Raw genomic sequence first — 22,415 nt, forward strand, 5'->3', positions numbered from 1 at the left:
TAAAGGGTCTTAGACACAATGTGGAAAGGGTGAAAAATGGCAGCCAAACATTGAGTGTAGTTTTTTTTTATAATGTAAATAAAGGTGGGCTCCAGTATTATATGTATATTACATACATTCATTACACAATAAATACATGAAGGAAGTTTTATATCAGAAGGGCATATCTCTGGCCCTCCCCCCCCATTTATCCTTAGAGAGATTTTCTCCCTAAGGGATTGTATGAAGGAGTTTTGTGACTTTTGGAAGAGAATATATAGAGGATATGATGTAGCCTTAAGCTCCCTCCACTTGCCACTCTTTGTGAATTGAGTTGGATTATGTCATTTCCTCTGATGCCCTGTAATGCAGCCTTAAGAATAATGACCCTGCAATGTGGCTCTGCTGAAAATGGCTTTTCCAGTGCCAAAAAAAGATGATTCATACTTGGCTTAGGAGCCATTTCTGGAAACTGCCGAACAAAGGACAGAGGTAATTCACTAAGGAGCTCCATCATCTTCCAATCCAATTTGGAAATGATGGTACATCACTAAATGTAAACATTTTAATTGATATATCTATGTGTATATGTATGCCATATACATATTTGTTTTGTATATAGATATTTATAATACAGATGTGTTTATACACACACTACAGTGTATATGTATTTTAAGGGCAAAGATGTATTAAATTGTTATTACTCATTCTTTAATTTTAATTATGTTGTCCAAAACAGGTTAATACTCCCCTACAATGACACCAACCTGAAAATAGTGGCTTGGTTGAAATTGTAACTATTGTAACTCTGTCATTATACATTTCTCTTGTTCCCAGGAATTAATAAAAATCACTCTAATAAAAGACATACGTGGTCATCATATCCACTTCTACTGCCTGCTGCCAAAATTTAAGAAGTGTCTGGCCACTTGAGTGGTCAGTGTTTCTGGCAGCAGAGCTTCCTACTACTTCTTGGGGAAGATGCATCCTCAGAGACCTTGTTAGGGAATTTATCTCCCCCTACCTAGGGATGCCTTCTCAGCTGTGTCTTCCATTCCTCATTTGACCACCCAGTTATCATAGTCCTCCTTGGCTATGTGTCAGACTGCACATTTATTTTTCTTAATCTTTTCTCAAAAATCAATTCTCTGAGTCCCTTAATCATTTTTATTGATCTCTGTTGAATTTTCTCTAATACGATGGCAACTATCTTCTCCTGGAGTACAGGCATTTGCTACTTTACTCATCTTTACTATTCAACATTCAGCTTCAGCTGGGTACCGCGTAGTCTAGGGTACCAGCTGATTTCTGTCTCATAGAACATCCACTTCCCATCATTTTGTGGGACTCAGAAATACATTATAATAAAACCTAACAACTTGCTTCTTGCTCATGTTTGGTGTTTCTTTTGTGGGTGTGTATGTGTGTGCGGTGTTTTTTTTTTTTTTTTTTTTTTTTTTTTTTTTGAGACAGAGTGTCACTCTGTTGCCCGGGTTGGAGTGAGTGCCGTGGCGTCAGCCTAGCTCACAGCAACCTCAAACTCCTGGGCTTTAAGCAATCCTACTGCCTCAGCCTCCCAAGTAGCTGGGACTACAGGCATGCGCCACCATGCCCGACTAATTTTTTCTATATATTTTTTTAGTTGGCCAGATAATTTCTTTCTAGTTTTAGTAGAGACGGGGTCTCACTCTTGCTCAGGCTGGTCTCAAACTCCTGACCTCGAGCAATCCACCCGCCTCGGCCTCCCAGAGTGCTAGGATTACAGGCGTGAGCCACTGCTCCGGGCCCTGTTTTTGTTTTTTTAATCAGATTCTGATTAAAAACATGAACATGGCTTCATGTTACTAAGTGCCTGGTATGTTTTCCAGGTCTCATCTCTCTGAATTTCTAAGGCCATGTAGCTACCTTTCCATCTGCCATTCTACCTCCCCTCTCTTCATTAAATTTCACTGTAAGTCAACTGAAAATTGTAAGACTATATTAGAACAGGAATAAAATACAGTTTTTTGTTTTTTGTTTTTTTAGTTAAAAATCTCTTATTTTGCAAAGATGGTAAGATTATTGTACAGGCAAAGAATTTATCTGATAAGCAACAAGGAAAACTTGAGAACACAAGAGTCCCAGGTTCATTATTAGGCCTGGGGAAGGGACAACTTAAATTATAAGGCCCACTTGGGTAGGGGGTGGGGTTGATAATAGGCGTACATGATGACAACTGTTAGCATTTTGTAAGTACTTCCAAGGTGCCAGCTGCTTTTCTGAGGTTCTTTTCACGTCTCACTTAAAATATCTATGAAAGACACAATTATTACAGTCATTTTTATAGATACAAAAACTAAGACACAGAAATGCCAGAAATATGCTGAAGGTCATTCTAGTTAGAAAGCTGGCAGAATGCAGGATTCAAACCCAGGCAGTCTACTTAAGAAACCACAGATCTCATCACTTGTGTTAGAAATAAGCCCACATTTCGAAAATATAGGTAAACTCGAGTAGATGATCAGTGAGGTACCTACCCTAGCCTGTTATCAAAAATAGATCTGTGAAACCTTGAAAGTCAAGTTGCCAACAGAACCATCAACTAAGGTTTGTTCAGAGAAGTAGACAATTCTGGCTGGAAAAATTTGCTAATTATATGTGATTTTTAAAAAGCTTTTCTTTGATTAACTTCTTATTAGTAAGCCAAAAAAAAAACCTTAGTATTTATTGAGGCCTCTCTAAAATTTCTTTGCCTGGAGAATGACAGATTAACTCTCATCCAAAAAAATAATCTTAAAACTATCTCAGATCCTAAAATTTTTCTTTGGAAACATTGCTTCATGTATGTACAGCAAGTTTCCTCACCATTTTTTTGTACAAATCAACCCTGGAGGAAAGACAGAAATGAACCTGGGAGGGATAAATCCAGAAGGAAAGGCAATTGATCATTAGGTTCTTGTCACCCTATGGTGATCCCTTTGGTCTTCACTAGAAAAGCAACAGCGAGTCTCCATCCCCTGCTTGCGAGAGAGGCCAGCTCAGCTCAGCTAAAATCAAATCCATATTCATCAAATCTCCCTGTTCGGATCACTTATTATGTTAAAATGAAAAGTAGTATTTCAAGGGGATTCAATTTATGTTCCAAGGGACATGAGAACCATTCTTAAAATATGAATGATTCCTGCAATAAATTATTCGTGGCAACCTCTGGTCAGGTCTCTTAGAACTGTTCTAAGGAACTAAAAGATGAATTTCTCATTTCTCATTCCCAGAGTTTAGAGGCCTCGAGAATGAGTTTTTTAAATCTATGACTTACTGCCTGTTACTAAGTGATTCTGGCTGTGTCAATAAATTTGTTCACAGCTCTAATTGTGTTAATGAATTGAACATAATTAAACTTACAACATGTCATGAGTTTCTTCTGGCAGAACTCGGTAGATTTTTCAAAAAAGATCTCTGTGGGAAAACAAATAAATGTACTGCACAACTTCTGCCATCGCCATATAGTCTGGAGAAAAGACTGAAATCAGCTTTAGGAAGAATATTCCCTCTCTGAATAAAGCTTTATTCAATCTGTAACCCCTGTGACCTGTCCTGTGATTAAATTCATTAAGTTGCAAGCTCCTTTAGGGTAAAAAGCATATATTATCTTATCTTTATCCCCAACACTCAGTACAAGGCCTATTACATAAAAGTGTATAGTGAGTGACTATGGCCCCGTGAACAAATTCGATCTGAATAGTTTCATGGGGGCTCAGGGAGGGAAGGGAGCCTACCATGCATTTGGTCATCTCCTATGTGCCAGTCACTAGGCTCAGAGCTCTCACATACGAAATTGTGTTTAATCCTCACAAAACTCAGTGAAGATCCAATCACAGCAGTTCTCCCTTTTCCATGGTTTCAGCTACCCAGGGTACATACGGTACAACAAGATATTTTGAGAGAAAGAGACCACATTAACCTATCTTTTATTAAAGTATATTGTTATAACTGTTCTGTTTTATTATTAGTTATTGGTATCAATCTCTTACTGGGCCTAATTTGGAAATTAAATTTGATCATAGATATGTATGTACATGTCTGCAGCCACACCATCCTGAACACACCCGATGTCATCTGATCTCAGAAGCTAAGCAGGGTGTGGCCTGGTTAGTACTTGGATGGGAGATGTGTATGTACAATTCTGTGCCACATAATGATATTTTGGTCAATGACAGATTGCATATATGACAGTGGCCCCGTAAGATTATAAGACTGTATTTTCTTCGTACCTTTTCTATGTTTACCATTGTGTTACAATTGCCTACAATATTTAGAATAGTACAGGAACATGCTGTACAGGTTTGTAGCTTAGGAGCCATAGGCTATACCATATAGCCTAGGTGTGTAGTAGGCTACACCATCAGTTTGTTTAAGTACACTCTGTGATGTTTGCACAACAATGAATTGTCTAGTGACACATTTCTTAGTACTTATTGCCATCATTAAGTGATGCACAATTGTATAGGAAAAAAACATAGTATACATGGGATTCCATACTATCAGCAGTTTCAGACAACCACTGGGGATCTTGGAAAGTATCCTCCCATGGATAAGAGGGGACTGTTGTATCTTCATTTGATATTCGGGGAAGCTAAAGCTCAAAGAGGTGAAGCTCAGATTTAAGTACGTGGGACACTGGGATTTAAATCCTTGTCTATCTGACTCCAGTACTTTACGCTCCTTTCACAGTCTCGTGCTGTCCTGAGAAAATACCTAACAGATAGTTGTGTTTGTTGGGTCCCTGGTTGACAAAAGTGCACTATGAAAAGTTATCAAGAATTCTCTATGTACCATACACTTTCCTTAAATGGTTTCCCTTTGCCTAAATCCTTTCTTGAAAAATAAAATTAGTTGGCAGTTAAGAAAGGTTTGCAACTTTCTCCAAGGTATTTTATTTACATGCTGTCTTCAAAGTTAAGGGCCATGACTTAACATTTCTTTTATATCTACTACAGTGCAAGGCTTAGGTCTTGCAAACTGTGAGTGTTTAATAAGTGCTTAATGGTGACAAATCTTTCACTTGAATTATTGTTTTATAAAATGTTGCTGCCAAAGGATCACTGCTTTTAACTTACAAGACCGAAGAGCTTGGTTTTTTGACAAAAGAAGGAAAAAGAAGTGAAGACTTAGAGAATATTCATGTCTTGTGAGCAAAGTAAAAGGGAAAGAAAAATCCTCAAACCTTTTGTTTGGTCAGAAAGCTTATATTAACTTGAATTTAGTTATTTAGAAATACTCACAAATAATCTCATGAGGTTATTAGAGTTCTAGCTATTTTCCTAAGGGTGAGAAACCTTACGGAGAAGAGTAAGAAGCAAAGAGTTCAAATACGTTATAATAATCTTAATATTTATTTGCAGTTTGTAAGATCCTCAGTATGTTCTGTCATCTTCAGTCCAAGAAGAGCAGCCCTGTGAGGAGGGCAGGACGGTGACCATGATCCTCATTTCATATATACAGAAATAGAACCATTGAGGATTATACTTAAAAAGCCCAACCTGAGACAGGCTGGGTTTACTCACCCTCCTGCAGCCTGTCGCCCTCTGGAGATGAGTTTGCCATGGGTCATCCAGGCTGAGTTCCAGCCGGGCCAGCAGCTGGGAAGGCAATGAGGGTCCAACATCCTCCAGCAGACCCGCCCTGAGAATGTGGGGGCAGGTTGGATCGAACTTGGGGACCTCAGTGCTTTGGGAGAGGCTAAAAGAATGAGAATGTAAAATGCATAATTGAGGGCAGATCAGATGGCAAACCAGCTCATTTTGTCTAAGGAGCCCAAGAGAAATGGTATAAATTAGACAAGTAATCAATAGCCTTCAGGTATCCAAGTGAATACTGCTGAACTCAAATCTCCAGCCTGTTTAATTCTGTCTCTAGAAAAAGTGTTCTCTGGTACAAACACAAATGATGCTTGTTACTACTTTTTTTAAAAATAAGGTATTACATTTGGAGAACCTATAACAATATTGCTTCTTAACTGATTCTTCAAACACATTTTTAACTAAATACAGTCAATATGCATATTCATTGTTCAATTGTATTCAATGTTCACAACAACTTTATAGAATGTAACTACCATAAATAATGAGAATCAACTGTATATTGTAAGATTTAGTCCAATGAGGGTCGGGCTGGTGACTGCTGACTGTGGGTGCTAGCGTGGCACATAGTAGACACTCAGTAGACGTTTTAGTGAATGAGTGAACGAAGCTAATGAAGGATTTACATTCTATAGCTTGGTAAGGATGTCAGAACCTGTTCTAACTGGTTGTATATGCAAACTACATGGAGAAAACAGAGAGAATAAGGCCAAGATAGCAGGAAACCGTCTGAAGCAGACTCCAAGTGAAGAGGTTGCAGGGTAACTACCCATTTGGCCTGACTCCTGCTTGGCCTTGACCTACAGGACTGTGAGGCAATAAATGTGTATTGTTTTAAGCTGTTAAATTCGTGGTCATTTGCTCAACTAATGCAATAGGAACCAGGCCATAAAAGATGCAGAAACAAAGAGATGCCGTTCAAAAAAGGGATGAATTTACATTTGCAACTAGGAGACCAGGAAGGAGTCTAGATAGGAGATAGAATTAAATGTGGGTCTTAAAGGGTAGATTTTAAGTAAAAAATTGGGCAAGTGGGGATGGGGGTGGAGAGAAATTCCCGGAGAAGGAGCAGCCGGAATAAAGGCAGGGCAGGGGGAGCTCAGGGCCTATTTGGAGACCAGCATGTGCTCTAAACAAACCCAGGGTCGTATTCTCCTCATCTGGATTCTGGAGGATCACTCTGGTCCAGGCTGGCCGACAGGTGAGGATCCGGAAAGAAAATTCTAGCCCGGGTGTCAATTAAGTCACATCCTGAGACCTCCAGCTGAGATTAAAGAGGATAAATTCCAGTCTGGGCTCCATCCTAGGCTAACTTCTGTGTGTGTGTGTGGAGATCCCAAGACCAGGCCAAGTTAACACTTACCCTGGGGCTAGCTCAGGCTCACTCCGCAGGTAGAGCTGGGTGAGAAGCTGGTGCTGCAGGCTGGGTGGGGGGACGAGGGGAGCAGTGGTGGGTGCCAGAGCTCTGACTGCCACCTTTCATCTCAGTAAATAACATTCAGCCCATCCATTCATCTCTACCAGCTCTGTTACCCTGAAAAGTACACTAGAGAATAAAATGAGCACTTTCTACTTGGACAATTTGCAAGCCTAAATAGAGTAGACGGCTTTGATGGTACAGCTCAATGCCAAGCAGTGGAAATGATGACTCAGTGGGTGTTTCTGATGTCCCATCATCTGCAGTGACTGCAATAGCAGCACCCTCGTGGAGGTAACTGATGACTAAGCTCCTGTGCATGGCTGCCTATTTTATCAGATGTGAAGACCATGATCTCCTAGGGTCAAAGAACCTGCCTCTGAAATCTCTCTGCCATCCCCTTCCTCTGTGATCACATGGGGTGCTGGAGACATGTTTGCTGACTGTGGTGAGGAAAGTAAGACAATAACGGTTTCGACTTGGAAGCCACATCCCATGAGGAGTTGAATGAAGTTCCTTTGGTGAGTTCAGTTTTCAATAACACGTTATATGGCCTCCATCCACTTGCCTGCACTCAAATAACAGGTTTTTGTGTAACAATTGGACAGATTTTTATGAATCTTCTCTTTTGTGTAGGAGATTGAATCAAGTAGGGGTCTCGAAGAATAGGTTTGCAAAGCAGATATGGTCAAGAGGGGTGAGCGTAGAGAGAAGTTCCCAGCAGGGGCATGGAGGGGATATTGGGGGACCAGTGAATGTCCTAAGAGAATGGCAAGTATCTCATTAGAAAAGAATGGTAGTTTTCTTTTTCTTTCTTTTTTTTTTTTTTTTTGAGACAGAGTCTTGCTCTGTGGCCCGGGCTAGAATGACGTGGCATCAGCCTAGCTCACAGCAACCTCTAACTCCTGGGCTCAAGAGATCCTTCTGCCTCAGCCTCCTGAGTAGCTGGGACTATAGGCGTGCACGACGACAACACCCGCCCTAATTTTTTTATTTTTAGTAGAGAGAGGGGTCTCGCTCCTGCTCAGGCTGGTCTCGAACTTCTGAGCTCTAGCGATCCTCCCGCCTTGGCCTCCCAGAGTGCTAGGATTACGGGAGGAATGGTAGTTTTCAACGTAACACTTTGTGAGGATGTTCTCCCAAGTTTTTCTAGCTCAGACTCAAGAAGGCAGTGAAACCAACACTGACTGTGGCGTCAGGAAGATGTGAGTTTGGTTTCTGGCTCCACAATGATCAGCGTGTCTGCCTCACCTGGGTTAATATGAAGATTCCAGGAGAAAATGTCTGTGAACGTGTTTGCAATGTGCTCCCAAATGTTCCTGGTCATTCCATCTCTGTCATTCCTCCTGTGTTGTCTTGAAGAGCCTTGGAGGACAATGGGGACAGATGTCCTGTCATGGAAAATAGTAGATATTTTCTCCCCTTGGGGGAAAAGATTGCAGCAGGGAAAATTCTACTGAGTGGCCAGCAGCCTGAAACGTGCACACTCTGTGGACATCATTTCACTTGTGTCTACTCCAAGGGAAGTTTGTTTCTCTGTGCGTGAGAGCCAGGCTGTCACCTTCGCTCAGGCATCCTGTGCTCTCCGTCACGTCCGTCACACATATGGTGCCTGGCAGGGTGCACCTCCATTCCAAGGCCCTTTCTGGAGAGCATCTGCTAACCCTGCCAGCCTGATGCCTCCAACCTCAGCGCCACCTTCTCCCGGGTTTCTTGCTGAATCAACCAACCAATTAGCTCAGATCGTCTCTGACTGCTTTGAACTGTGTCTTGTTGTAACATGGGTGGATTGGGACCTGGTGAAGTCCAAAAGTCACTCTAAGAACAAAGCCTCTTAATACAGTCCCGATGCCAGAATCTCCTCTCTTGCATTTAATATAGTTCATGGTCTTAGTGCTCAAGCTTTCACTGGCTTCTAGAAGAATCGTGGTGGGGATTCTGAGCGATGCCTTCACTGGAGCATTCCTCATGACATTTCCTCCAGGATCTTTCCACAACCTCACAGCAAACTGCATGACTTATTTTGAAAAAAAAAAATTAATAACTGCCTCAGTACTCAAGGGATCAATGATATATTAAATCATGGATTATCTTTCCTTTAACAGCTGCACCTCAGCTCATCGTATCCTTGTGACAGTCTCAATACTTGTGCCCCAAAGAGTCAAATAATCACACTAAGGTTTCAACAGCTCTGTGACCAGTTTCTGATAGGACTGAACTCTCTCTGGCATGATAGAGTTCCTTGCACTTTCCCGAGGACCGTTTCCTTGGTTAGGGGGACCCTGCACTGTTGCAAGCCAGGTAGAGGGGGAGAACAGAGATGTCCTGTCACTCTTGCAACTCTGTCTAGTGACCTGGCATTTTGCTTGCTTTTTTTCTGAGACAGAGTCTCATTCTGTTGCCTGGGCTCGAGTGCCCTGGTGTCAGCCTAGCTCACAGCAACCTCAAACACCTGGGCTCAAGCGATCCTACTGCCTCAGCCTCCCGGGTAGCTGGGACTACAGGCATGCGCCACCATGCCTGGCTAATTTTTTCTATACATTTTTAGTTGTCCAGCTAATTTCTTTCTATTTTTAGTAGAGACAAGGTCTCGCTCTTGCTCAGGCTGGTCTCGAATTCCTGAGCTCTAGCAATCCGCCGGCCTCGGCCTCCCAGAGTGCTAGGATTACAGGCGTGAGCCACCGCGCCCGGCCCTGGCATTTTGTTTTCTTTGGAGCTATTGTCCCAATTCCAAATACTTATTTTAGTTCCTAAAACTGTATTAAGGATAGCTGAAAAGCTAACTGGGAACTTGATATTAAGGGAAATGCATAAAAACATGTTCTATATAGTATATAAAAGACTTTCATAAGCTCCAAAATGGCCCTTTGGAGGTTATTTGTAATAGGTGAAATAGTTTCATTAAGAGATTACTTTTTGCTGCCAGTGGTGTTTATCCTTCAACCTGAGAACCATTCTGGTTTGTTATCCATAGGTTGTACCAAGCATGCCTGTCAGTCAATTCCTCATGCAAACTCCAGAAACTTTTACAAACGGAAACATCAACCCTAAAACACAAAGAAAACCTACACTGTAGAGGTGGTATCTGCCTTAATTATTTGCAGATTGCTGTGATATCACAGTTGACATCATGAAGGGGATGAAGAAGAAATACACATAAATCAAGCTTTTTTTTCCTATATTTAAATGACTTTTTTCTGACAAAATGGATTATTTTAGGTTTGCACATTCAGTGTAATTAGTGCATATGGTCCAGCTGTGAAGAAATAGCTGAGGACTCCTAACTTATTATTAATTAGGCTCATTAAAATGCAAGTAAGAGAACGTTGCCTAGGTAAACAATACCTTATGTCAAAAAGTCATTACTTGACAAGAGCTAGTCTTCCCAACTAAAGTCATTACTGATATTTGGCGGAGGCTTTTTTTTAAGGCACTGTGGGTGCCAGTTAACTACTTTTGACTGACGTCAAGGACAGACATGCAGAGCTGGAAGGAGCCAGTGGTACAGCACAGCAATTCTTTTCACATCATTTCAGAATACGTCTGGGGGAGGTTAAAGGTTGACAGCCCAATGACAGGCCTTCTTCAACTGCCGTGGCGTCACAGCAGGAGCATGTCAGGAAAATTTCCTCGGCCCCTCTGAATTTCTTACATGTTCACATTTCTTTTCCTGTCTCACAAGTAGGGAGGGATTGGCAGTTTTGTGACAAACACCTGGGAAAGAGAAATGTGTGTTATCCCCGTTAGGAACCAGGGAGGTGTTGAGGTGACAAGACACCTGAGCTCGAGTGGGCAGTCTCTCCTGATACTTTGCCAAATTGAAGGGGAGGGCAGGCCACACCGGTCTAAAGGGACATCACTCGCTGGCCCCACCGCCTATAATTTTGCACACTTTTCCAAGAGAGTCTGTAAGTTGGCTGTGGCTTCCAACCCCTGGAAATGCAGCTCTGCAGCCTGAAAACTCAGGAATTAGCTCAGCTAACTTGATGGAGGCCTTCCCAGTCTGCGGAAAGCGTGAGACCACAGGACCCAAAACAAAATGTGCAGAACAAACTCTGGCCTTTGATACCCTGGCCTTGGAAAACACCCAGCTCTATGGTCAGACACTGTGGTCAGGGTCTTCGAGGGTTTCAGGAATTATTCCCCAGACGTAATCTTCTCTCTCGGGTTCTTTGTTTGAGAGCAACAGGAACAGCCTCACTCACACACCGGCTGATTTCTAGAGTTCTAGAAATGTTTCCCTGTCTTTAAAAGTCTACGCACGCTTCCGTATAAATCACTGCAGGGATGCAGGCTCTGGTCTAAATGGATCAAAAGCAGCTATTGACAGATGCTGAAATGAGTGTCTACCCTTAACACTGGGTCAATTGATAAGTGTCTGACCTAGACTTTTGACTGACATGAAGGGCTGTCAAGAAGAACTCCTCTTTCCCAGTGATGACAATAAAGCAGGGGGAGAGGGGAGGGAGGCAAGGAAAACCCGGGAAGAATCTCACTCCCTGGTGGACACAGTCGTGTCCCCTTAGATGCAGCCCAGGCAGCTGCATGTTTGATAATGGCGTTCAGCACCTGTGCTGGATAGAGGCTGGGGGGAGTACAGTTCAATATGAGAATTCCAGGAATCGGATGTAAGAAAAAAACTAAAGTTTGTCTCAAATAGAACGTTATCATTAGTATTGTTTTTAATCCCCATTCCAAAGTGATCGTAGGAGAAACGTTCAATTTAAAGCAACAATTTCCCATATAGGAAAGTTTGCAGCCTTGAACGGAAATATGCACTGGGGTGTTGGAGAGGTCCAGAGCACCTTAATCTATGCTGTTCCTGCTTTGCATTTGGGCACATGACCTCTCCGAAGGGAGAATTGTAGAGGGCATCTTATTTTTGCAATACCATTTATCCTATATTTTAATCCAACCAATATCCACAAAGTTATTTCATTTAGGTACCTTCCCATGTCAAGAAGTTATAATTTTTCAGGCTGGGCGCCGTGGCTCACACCTGTAATCCTAGCACTCTGGGAGGCCGAGACGGGTGGATCACTGGAGGTCAGGAGTTCGAGACCAGCCTGAGCAAGAGCGAGACCCCATCTCTACTAAAAATAGAAAGAAAAAAATCTTAAAAAAAAAAGAAGTTGTAATTTTTCATATTTTAGAGTTTCACTTTTGAGTTGTGATGATGCGTCCTGACCAACGGCAGGATTCCGTCATTAAGCCGGGATGCTACCCACACCCAGGCCTGGCCTTTGCTTAACGGCAGCTGGTATTGCTCCACAGAGACGCCACTTCCCCCACCTGACACTGTGTTGACCGACCTTCACACTGCCTTCCAGTCCTCACCACAGCCTTGCCCGGCTGGCGTTGTCACTGCTGCTTTATAGATAAAAGGACTGTGGCTCAGAGAGGTTAAGTAACTGGCCCAAGCACACTGGTACACTAGCCTTTTGGCGTAACCGGAATTCTATATAAAAGAACAAGGCTGGGCCAGGCACGGTGGCTCACACCTGTAACCCAGCACTCTGGAGGCTGAAGCAGGTGGATTGTTTGAGCTCAGGAGTTCGAGACCAGCCTGAGCAAGAGTGAGACACCGTCTCTACTAAAAAAATAGAAAGAAATTAGCCGGACAACTAAAAATATATAGAAAAAATTAGCCAGGCATGGTGGCGCATGCCTGTAGCCCCAGCTACTCGGGAGGCTGAGGCAGAAGGATCGCTTGAGCCCAGGAGTTTGAGGTTGCTGTGAGCTAGGCTGACGCCCCGGCACTCACTCTAGCCCGGGCAACAGAGTGAGACTCTGTCTCAAAAAAAAAAAAAAAAGAACAGGGCCGGTGCTGCCGCTAGGAGGTCATAGTACTGTGGGCAGCTGCACAGACCTATCTGGATAAGGTCAGCTGGGGTCGGGTGGCAGGGAAGGGGGCTTCAGGCGGCAGTGGAATCCTGCTTCTACATGCACAAATGCTCAGTCCTTTTTTTTTTATCCATTTATAAAATTAAAATTCCAGGAAAGAAAGACCAAAATCACACAATGCAGGAGCACAAAGACTAGACTAGAGAATTTCCAGGCTTGAAGGGGGAGGGGGTTTGGGGAGCCCCCCACGTGGGGTTTGCGGTAACTGGCAGAAGCGTGTGCTGAGGGCTTCCATTGCCCCTGCTGGGGCTCCCTCTGCCCCTCAACACTGACCTCTAGAGCCTGCAGCAGTGGCTCCAGTGCCTCTGGCGCCCCGCTGGCCTCCCCCAACCACAGCGCTGGAGTCCTCAGACAGATGACGGGAAGGAGGAGGAGGAGGCTATCGTATGAATGCTCCTCGTTCCCCATGAGTCACCTCTACAGCAGGCCACTGCTCCTTTAAAGGAGGCAACCCTATACAATTCTTCTTTCTGCAAGATTCCAGTGACTTCTCCCTTCCCTCCTCTCTTTGAGCCTAGGAGCTAAGATGGTCGTGCTATAGCTAACCTCTGATTTGCAAAGTATCACTAGTAGCCCCCACGACCCACCCATACCTTTGTGATTAGTCTCTTTGCAAATCAATTCCTCTTGAATGCCTTTATTTGGGCATAACACCAGCCAAGACCCCGCCTGGACAAAACTCCACTCCTTTTATCTCCTCCTTGTATGCGTAGGAAATTGACTCCGTCTCCACTTGGAAATCAGATAAGTCAATAATACACAGTGAGTTCTGGAGGCAAAATGGCCAGGTACTTCCCTCTAGTGGTTCAGGAGGCAAAAAAAGTCCAGATGCCCCTGCGTCAGAAAGTATTATCCTAGACGACCTTTTATTTGTTGTCCATTAGCGTTTTACACAGAGAAGGCAATGTGAAAGTGGAGGTAGAGATTGGAGTTATGCTGCCACAAGCCGAGGAACGCCAAAGATTGCCGGCAGTCACTAGAAGCTGGAGACAGGCATGGGATGCTTTCTGCCAGTGAGCCTCTCTGGAAGGACCAAACCTGCCCACACCTTGATTAGTACCTGAACTCTGAGAGAATAAATCTCTCTTATTTTTATCCACCAAATCTGTGGCAATTTGATATGGCATGCCTAGAAAACTAACACACTGTCCTTTCAAAAGATATCAAGAATATAAACACCACTTGTCACCTCCACTGCTATGACCCTCAAAGACACCATGTCCCTGGATGAGCATAGTAACCTCCTAACTGGTCACTCTGCTCGACCCTTACCTCTCTGAGGTCTGTTCTCAACTCACCAAGTGGAACAGTCCTTGTGAAACATCAACGAGATCACATCACTGCTCTGATCAAAACTGCACTGACTTCCCTCTCCCACAGGGTAAGAGCCAAAGCCCCCACGAAAGCACACAGAGCCAGCCGGGTGCGGTGGCTCACGCCTGTAATCCTAGCACTCTGGGAGGCCGAGGCGGGTGGATCACTCGAGATCAAGAGTTCGAGACCAGCCTGAGCAAGAGCGAGACCCCGTCTCTACTAAAAATAGAAAGAAATTATCTGGCCAACTGAAAATATATATAGAAAAAATTAGCTGGGCATGGTGGTACATGCCTGTAGTCCCAGCTACTCGGGAGGCTGAGGCAGGAGGATCGCTTGAGCCCAGGAGTTTGAGGTTGCTGTGAGCGAGGCTGATGCCACAGCACCCTAGCCAGGGCTACAGAGTGAGACTGTGTCTCAAAAAAAAAAAAAAAAAAGCACACAGAGCCCTGTGCAACCTGGCCCCCACGGCCTCCGTGATTGCTTCCCTCTCCTACCACCTTGCACCTTTCTCACTCTGCTCTGGCCACACTGGCCTCTGTCCTCTTGCCCCGGCATGTCAGGCTTGCTCCTGCCTTCCAGCCTCTGCACCGGCTGGGGACGCCTCTCCCTTCTGATGGCCCGTGGTTCACGCCTTCACTTCCTTCCAGCCTTTGCTCCATGAGGCTCACCCCACATCCTGCCTGGAATAACACCCCCTTCCACTTCACAGTATCTCTCTTACTCTGCTTTATTTTTGTCCATAGCAATCATCATCTAACATACTATAAAATTTAATTACTTATGTGTATAATGACTATGGTGTGTCCCCCTCCCTCACGCAGTACAGCCTTAGCCCCTTAGTGCAGGAATCTTTATTTTGTTCATTGATACATTCCATGTGCCTAGAAGAGTGCTCAGAACATAGAAGGCACTCAAAAAGCATATATGTTTAATGAATTAGTGAATGAATGAATGAATGAATGAGGGCAAAAGAAGTACCGGAGGAGATTAGAGAGATGTCAGGGACCAGATTAAGTACAAGCTTTTAAACTCCGGGAAGGAATTTAAATTTTACTCTGAGTAAGAAGAGAGACCGCATCTAACCTGTGTGTAGTATTTAATTCTTTCTCTACTTGTCTGAGGGGCCAAGTTTCTCTCTGTCTCTGAAGAGGGTCATTTGAAGAACCCTCTGATCATATTGATAATATCAGTATCTTTAAAAAGCCTCATATATGAATTTGCTTTGGAATAGAACCAAGAGCTTATATGTTCGTTTTTTTTTTCCTTTCTCCCCAAAAATATTTTTTATTCTTGCATTACATTTGTGTTTCCAATTGTGAATAAAAAATGCTTAGAAAGTGGTTCCAAAACAGTGTGAACTGGACAAGAGGAGCAGGCTGGCCCTGAGGGTCCTGTCATTTCTCTGCTTTGGCATCCGGGTGGGGTCAGTCGGGCTTCTCACTTTCAGGATCTGGTGTGGGCACGGGCAGGGGATGATAACTAATGAGTTTAAAAATATAAGAAAAAGATGACAAATTTCAGAACCATTCACAGAACTGGTAACCAAATCTTCAGGAGAAATGGAAAAAGTCCTTCTTTATTTGCGATCAGAAGGGTTCAAATGCAAGTTTAGTGAAAAAGGCAGTTGGCTTCTGCACCTCACTGGAATTTAGTGGCCGTGTCTGGCATCCTGGCCCAGCCACCTCAGCAAATGTCAGCACTTTAGGACAATTCTGCATGTGGCCAAGGAAATGTTCAGTAACTGAGAGTTGCTTCAGCCTTAGTTGGCATCTTTTTCTGATTGTTCGTAAAATGTCTTTGCCTTCATCCCAGAGGGGGGGCAATTACCTTTTAAAAAGCCTCATCTAACTTTCCTCTGAGCTAAAAGGTGCATCCGCAGTAAAATTTGTAGTTTTTCCCTTCTGTTTCAGTGCCGCAAATTGGTTATCAAAATGCTTCCCTGACCTTCCCCTTCCCTCTCCATCACGGGCTGACACATCCAGCCGAAATTTGCGTCTTGCATCACCTCAGGAAACTCATGGCTAATTTCATTATTTGGGAGAGAAAAATGCAAATGAGGCCAGACAGCTGGTGCTCTCCTCAAGGCTGCGAGTGATGGAGGGGCCGAGGCCCACCTCATCAGAGGCCCCCACACCCTCCTGCTCAGACAGGCCCCGGTGGGCAGAGAGCAGGGAGGCTGCCGGAGCAGCAGGAACAGATGGCTGGGAGGGGAAGGGATGGAGAAGCCCAACGTGCTGGAGAGAGCGGGGAAAGGTGGCGTGTCAGTTGCCGGGCAGTCAGATGCGGCACACAGGACAGGGGTGGCACTCGCGGTCCCCACGCACCGTCACTTCCGGAGGGGCAGTGGAGCCCTGGCCTCCGGTTCAGTCTGCCTGGCAGGCCTATGTTTCATTTTCTGTTTTTGTATGTTCGCCGTCTTTTTTGCCCCCAACAAAAGATGTTGAAAGAGAGAGAGAAAAATAAACGAAAGGGGAATGAGAGCCCATTGCTTTCACCTGGAATGAATCTCATCTGCAAACCCGAGTGTGTGAGATATTGAACTGTATTTTTCTATTTTAATTGCATTTGTTGCTCATACCCTGCTGAAGTGACAGAAACTTTATTTCATCCAGCATCTTCCCTTCCTTGGGAATTCAATACCAGGAGTCAGTTCCAAGGGGAGTCATTGAGTCCTTGGGTTATCTGTGCCCATTGCTCTCCACCAGGGTATCCATCATGCCCACCAGCCCTTGGTCACTGGTCTGTATAGATGGCAGCTAAGGGGGGCTTCACTGGCTGCCTCATTGGTTCTTCCTATTCCAGGTCCTCTGGCACACACAGCCTGCAGGCTAGTGCAACGACGCTGTGCCAGGCTGGACTTAGTGAGCTGTGTCAAGCTCCGTCTAGCCTTTGACACTTGGGATCACAGGAATTATTCTATTTCTGCTTCTCTCCCTCACGGGTGGAAGGCAGGGGGCAGGTTAAACCAGTGTCTTTATACACTTCACTTCCCGCTAAGTCACCTTTGAGAATCTTCATCCAGTCTGGGGCAGTAACCTGTCCTTGTTCATTCCATATTCTCCCAAGTTCTCCACCAAGACCTGATCTCAAGGAAAAAGCAAGAAAAACAAACAAACTGGAGTTAGTATCCAAAGATATTTAGTTATCATGCAGACTAGAAGAAAAGACAGGCATGGGGAATGGGGACCTCCCACCAAATCCAGTTGGGATAGGTCTGGGATTTGGGTCTTTGAGACATTCTGTTAGCCGATGGGATGTTTTGGGTTGGGTAAGGCCACTCTGTCCACCCTACCATCTCTGGGACCATGAGCAATCTCAAAGTCCCCTTTTAAGTGACATTCTAATCTGAGGAGCAGTGGTCTGATTGACACCAGGGTGGACACCTACAATCCTGGAAGTATTGAGTGCTGCCTAAACTGCACAGACATCATTGTTGAGACAGTAGGGGGAAGGCAAGGGAGGAGCAGCTTGCTGCGTAGATTTAATCATGGCCTTTGAACAGTCCCACTGATTACAGAAAGCCTGGAGAGGGCTTGCTGGAGACTCATAATCATTCCTTTCGATTGCACTGGGCCTTTCACATTTTATAAGACTTTTGCTTTGATTATCATGCTTTGTATTCACAATACATGTGTGAACTAAGGCTGTTTTAAAGGCAAGGAACAAGGCCGAGATGGGCGGTAAGTGCCCAAGTCCTTAGCGGCTTAGCTGGTCTCTTCATTGCCCTCCCACCCGACACCATGAGGCCCAGGGAACTTTGTCCTCTCTCTATTACACTAGTTAGTTTATACCTGTTTTAGAATGATTTTATCTCACCCCACAACTAGCTAAATGAGAAAATCCTTCCTGGTTCTGGATCTCCATGGGATCCGAAAACATGTCACCGTGTTAAGTCCTGAATTGTCCTTATTTCTTCCCGTCTACTGAACGTGCTTCCAACGACTCTTGCCTTTGAGATACTGACCTGGCTGGTGGACATCAGCACTATTCTGCCTTTTATAGGAACAATGTAGATATTATCCCATTTCTTTAATCCCTTCGGGGGCGGACCTAAAGTATAAATGCTTGCTGAATGCCTTTATTTGCATACTGCAGGTTTTCAGAAATTATCTCTCTCAAAACATCGAAGGCTTCTGATCTCTATTAATCCTAATAATATTCAGGAGGAAGGAGAAACTGAGGCACAACAGATGCTTTGGCTCAAAGTCATATGAATTCACATACGACTCATCTGCCAGAGCTTCCTGATTCAATTATCTTAATTTATACACCTTTTTACTTTTCAATAATTTTTCTCTTTTTTACATACCTTTGTGTCCCATAGGCTATGATGCACATTGGCATATGTTATTGCATTGTCATTATCCTATTTTTCCAGGTAAAGACAGTGGGGCTCTGAAAGGTTAAGTCACCCTGGCCCAGCCTGCAGGGTCGGCCCCCTCGGCCCGCTGCTGCTGCTACTGCCACACATTCCAGCATTGTCGCTGAGCTCTGCTCAATGGCTTCGAGCCTCCCTTCCAGGGAAAAGCAGCTGCAGTGAAATTCTGTAAATGCTGTAATAGAATTTGTTAACCACTTCCACATGATTTTTAAAGTAACTGTCACACTGCATTGTAACAGTGAGCTAACAACACGTTAGCGGCTTCTCATTCTCATTTAATTCACTTTTCCAATACTGAAGTTACTGCGATGCCTGCAAGGACAGCCACGTTCAGTGAATTACTCGGCAGCTGGGCCATTTATTTCTTCACTTCTCCCCTGCTGCCTCCCTGGGTGGTTTTTGAAGTTTAGTTATTGCTAGGCTTTGTCTCATGCTGCTATCCCAGGGAGAACGGAGCAGTCGGTTTAAGGGGTAGTCAGACCTGTGTGTTCAGGCTGCTTAGCAAAAGCTGGCCCACTCTGGCCTTGAAGCCGAAGAGTCCCCTGGTCCCTTTGTCCGCTGCTCTGCCCAGAGCCGGAGTGCAGGCCGAGCTGCTAGCTTTCAGCCTGCCTCATTTGGTATTGTCATGGGAAGAATTGTGCCCTCCCCACCCGCATTTGTAGAGGGCCGTCCGGAAAGTATCCAGCCATTGTTAATATGTATTTTTCATATTACATGACTGGATACTTCCCAGACTGCCCTCGGATATAGAAGTCCTAATCCCCAGTACCACAGAATGTGACCTGATTTGGAAATAGGGCCATTGAAGATGTGATTAGTTAAGACGAGGTCATATCAGAGTAGGGTGAGCCAGCCCATCCTATAAAAAGGGGAAATGTGGACACAGAGACACACGCAGGGGTAATGCCACCTGAAGACTGGAATGAGCTGCCACAGCTAGGGAGCGACCAGAAGCCAGCGCAGAGGCTGAAGCAGGTCCTTCCCTGGAGCCTTCAGAGGGAGCATGGCCACGCTGGCTCTGATCTCAGACTTCCGGCCCCCAGAGTGCGAAATGATGGGTTTCTGTTTAAGACTGAGGTCCCCGACCGCCGGGCTGTGGCCTGGCACTGGTCCATGGCCTGTTAGGAAAACAGGGCCTCGTGTCACTGCCTGAGCTCTGCCTCCCCCCACCTCCCCCTTGCCAATCCTCCATCTTCCCCCTTCCTCTCGAGCCCCTAGCTATGGAAAAATCGTCTTCTGTGAAACCAGTCCCTGGTGCCAAAAAGGTTGGGGACCGCTGGTTTAAGAAACTCAGTTTGTGATACTTTGTTATGGCAGCTCTGGGCTGCTCTGACCTGGTCCACATTTTCCCCCTTCTTCCCACTCAAAGGAACCTCTGAAAAAGCCCCAGGCAGCTAGAAAACCCCTAAAGCTCTGGGATCCAGTGATCATTTCATGGGACGGAATTTCTGCCCCCTTAGCCGGTGCTGAGTGCTAGGGACTCTTGAAGGAAAGACAGTCTCAAGTTCCCTTGTAGAACTCTAGGCAGGAGGATCTCAGAGGAGCACAGTTGTGCCTAAATTGTGTCTACACTGGCCTACCCTGGCCAGTGACAGTCCTTAGGGCAGTGAGGAATTTGAAAGGGTACCAGAGCCACCCGCTCCTCATGGCCCCCGCACACTTAGACAACAGGTTCTGCCTCTGTCCCCTGTCCAAGGTGATACAGACTTCTGGTGAGACGCATGCAGTAGTGATGCCATCTATATAAGACTTTCCTAGACCCATCTTAATACTAATAATAATAACAAGAATAATAACATCAATAATCACCACCACAGGGATTCAGCCATTTATTGAGCACTAACTACACACCAGGCACATGCGCTACCTCACTTCCTTGCTAAGTGACACTGGGCAACACCCTCAACCTCTCCATGCTTCAGTTTCCTAATCTGCAAATGGAAATAATAACATACAAGGCATTTAAAAGTGTTAGCTGTTGTTATTATTATTGATGTCATAGAGGAGAGAGCAGGTATGATTTTCCCACTTTAAAGATGAAGGAACTGAGGTTAGGGAAGGATAAGTAGCTTGCTGAAGGTCACTGTGAAGAAAGTGACGCCTGTTACCACCTCTAGGAGGAGTCCCACTGCATGGTGGATAACAAAGAGCGTAACAGTGCTTACCACTAGGAGGAGCAGTCCCAGAATGTCAACCCCCTGCGGGGTTTGCAGGTGTCAGGGTCACCGAGGAAGACATGACTCACACAGGCACTGATGAAAAACTGCCTTATCCCACAGAGAAGAGAGAGGGTGAGATTGGCTTCAATATGAGCATCCGTCCCCAGAGCCAGTGGTCTGACGTCCCTCTCCTGCACTGCAGGCAAAGGACCCTGTTCCTTTCTCTGCCAGGAACAGGTTTAGCAGTGGAGTTGACCAGGTACCACAAGACACACACACTTATGCAAAACACAGAAGTACACATGGAGTCCTGAACAGGAAAAGGTATTTCCAAATAAAGAGATATACCCAGCACAGGCTGTAAGGACTCTCTCTGTCTGTTAAGAAATGTTCCTGGACTCAAGGTGCATCCTCATACAACTGTGCAGGGGTCAAAGACTGGGTGCACTTGACCCCTTTTCCAAAAGTCATACAACTAGTAACTAGTAGAGCCAGGACTTAGGTCATTTTTTCCAGCTATTGTATGTTGACTACTATTGCATGCAAGACACAGTTCTAGGCACTGTGAGGTCTACAAAACTGGTTCAGACCCAGAAGTCAAGCTCTTCCTGAAACAACTTCCAGGAATGGAGAAAGTAAAGGTATGCTCATGAATATAACACAGAGTGAGTTTTTTTTATTTTAAAATCGTATCGTTTAATAACATATTCAAAATATATCTGTTGAGAATGTGATATTTGCAGGGGGCACTCCAGGCACCGTATACAACAATGAATCAAACAGCATTCTTCCCCACAGAGCTGGCTGTGGAAACCCAGCCCATCAAGCAGAAAAGGAAGTGAACCAAAAAACACGCCAGCATATATGTGTGAGGCACCGCCCTAGGCCCAAGAGATAAACACACAAAATTAAAGACTTGAACCTATAGTACTGGTCCTCACTGGATACAAATTCTAGAGGTAAGACCGAGAAGAATTGTGTAATTACAGAACCATTCCCACCATGAGGGAAGGTTTGCAGGGTGCTGTGGGGTACAGGGAAGGGGCATCTCAAAATGGCGTCCAGGAGTGGTTTCCTGGAGGCATGATGCTGGAGTCGAATTTGAAGGAGTTGTTCAGATGAAGAAGAGGGGACTACCTTCTTCTCAGGAGCAGGCAGAAATAGCCTGTTCAGCAGTACGCTGGCATTAACACAACCCACTGCTTTTAGAGCGCTGCAAAGAGTTGGGTGCAGCTGCGACACAGGTTGTGAGCAGGGAGCAGGAAGGGAGAACAGAGACTGACCCCGAAATCATGGAAGAATGAAGACAGGGGCAAATCTTCAAAGGCCTTTGTGGAAAGCTAACAGGACACAGAAGCTCAGATGAAGTGCTAGAGAGTTAGCTTGGGATAATTCAGAAATACAATACTTCAAGAAGAGAAAGAATCTGAAAAGGATGGGATTAATTTGGACCCATGAACTGAAGAATGGGCATTCTAGGCAAAGGGGATACTTTGGCATAGCTGGGCATGGGAAATCACATGACACTGGGGGTCAGGTGTGACTATTCAGTTACATTTTGGTGCCAGATTGTGTATTAACTAACATATTTTCACATGCTGAGCGTTTTCCAAAATGAATTAGACATGATCCTCATGGAG

General features: G+C 44.7%; 1 protein-coding gene across 1 annotated transcript in view; it reads left to right on the forward strand.

Annotated features, from left to right (window-relative positions):
• Positions 1-21,709, forward strand: part of SPATA17 (spermatogenesis associated 17) — a 171,374-nt gene extending 149,665 nt beyond the window's left edge. The window contains exon 11 of the mRNA XM_045536429.1: positions 21,574-21,709. The gene's annotated coding sequence lies outside the window, so the exon portion shown is untranslated. The remainder of the gene's footprint in view (positions 1-21,573) is intronic.
• The last annotated feature ends 706 nt before the right edge of the window (positions 21,710-22,415 follow it).

The sequence above is a fragment of the Lemur catta genome, chromosome 23, assembly GCF_020740605.2.
Source record: "Lemur catta isolate mLemCat1 chromosome 23, mLemCat1.pri, whole genome shotgun sequence".
NCBI lineage: Eukaryota > Metazoa > Chordata > Mammalia > Primates > Lemuridae > Lemur > Lemur catta.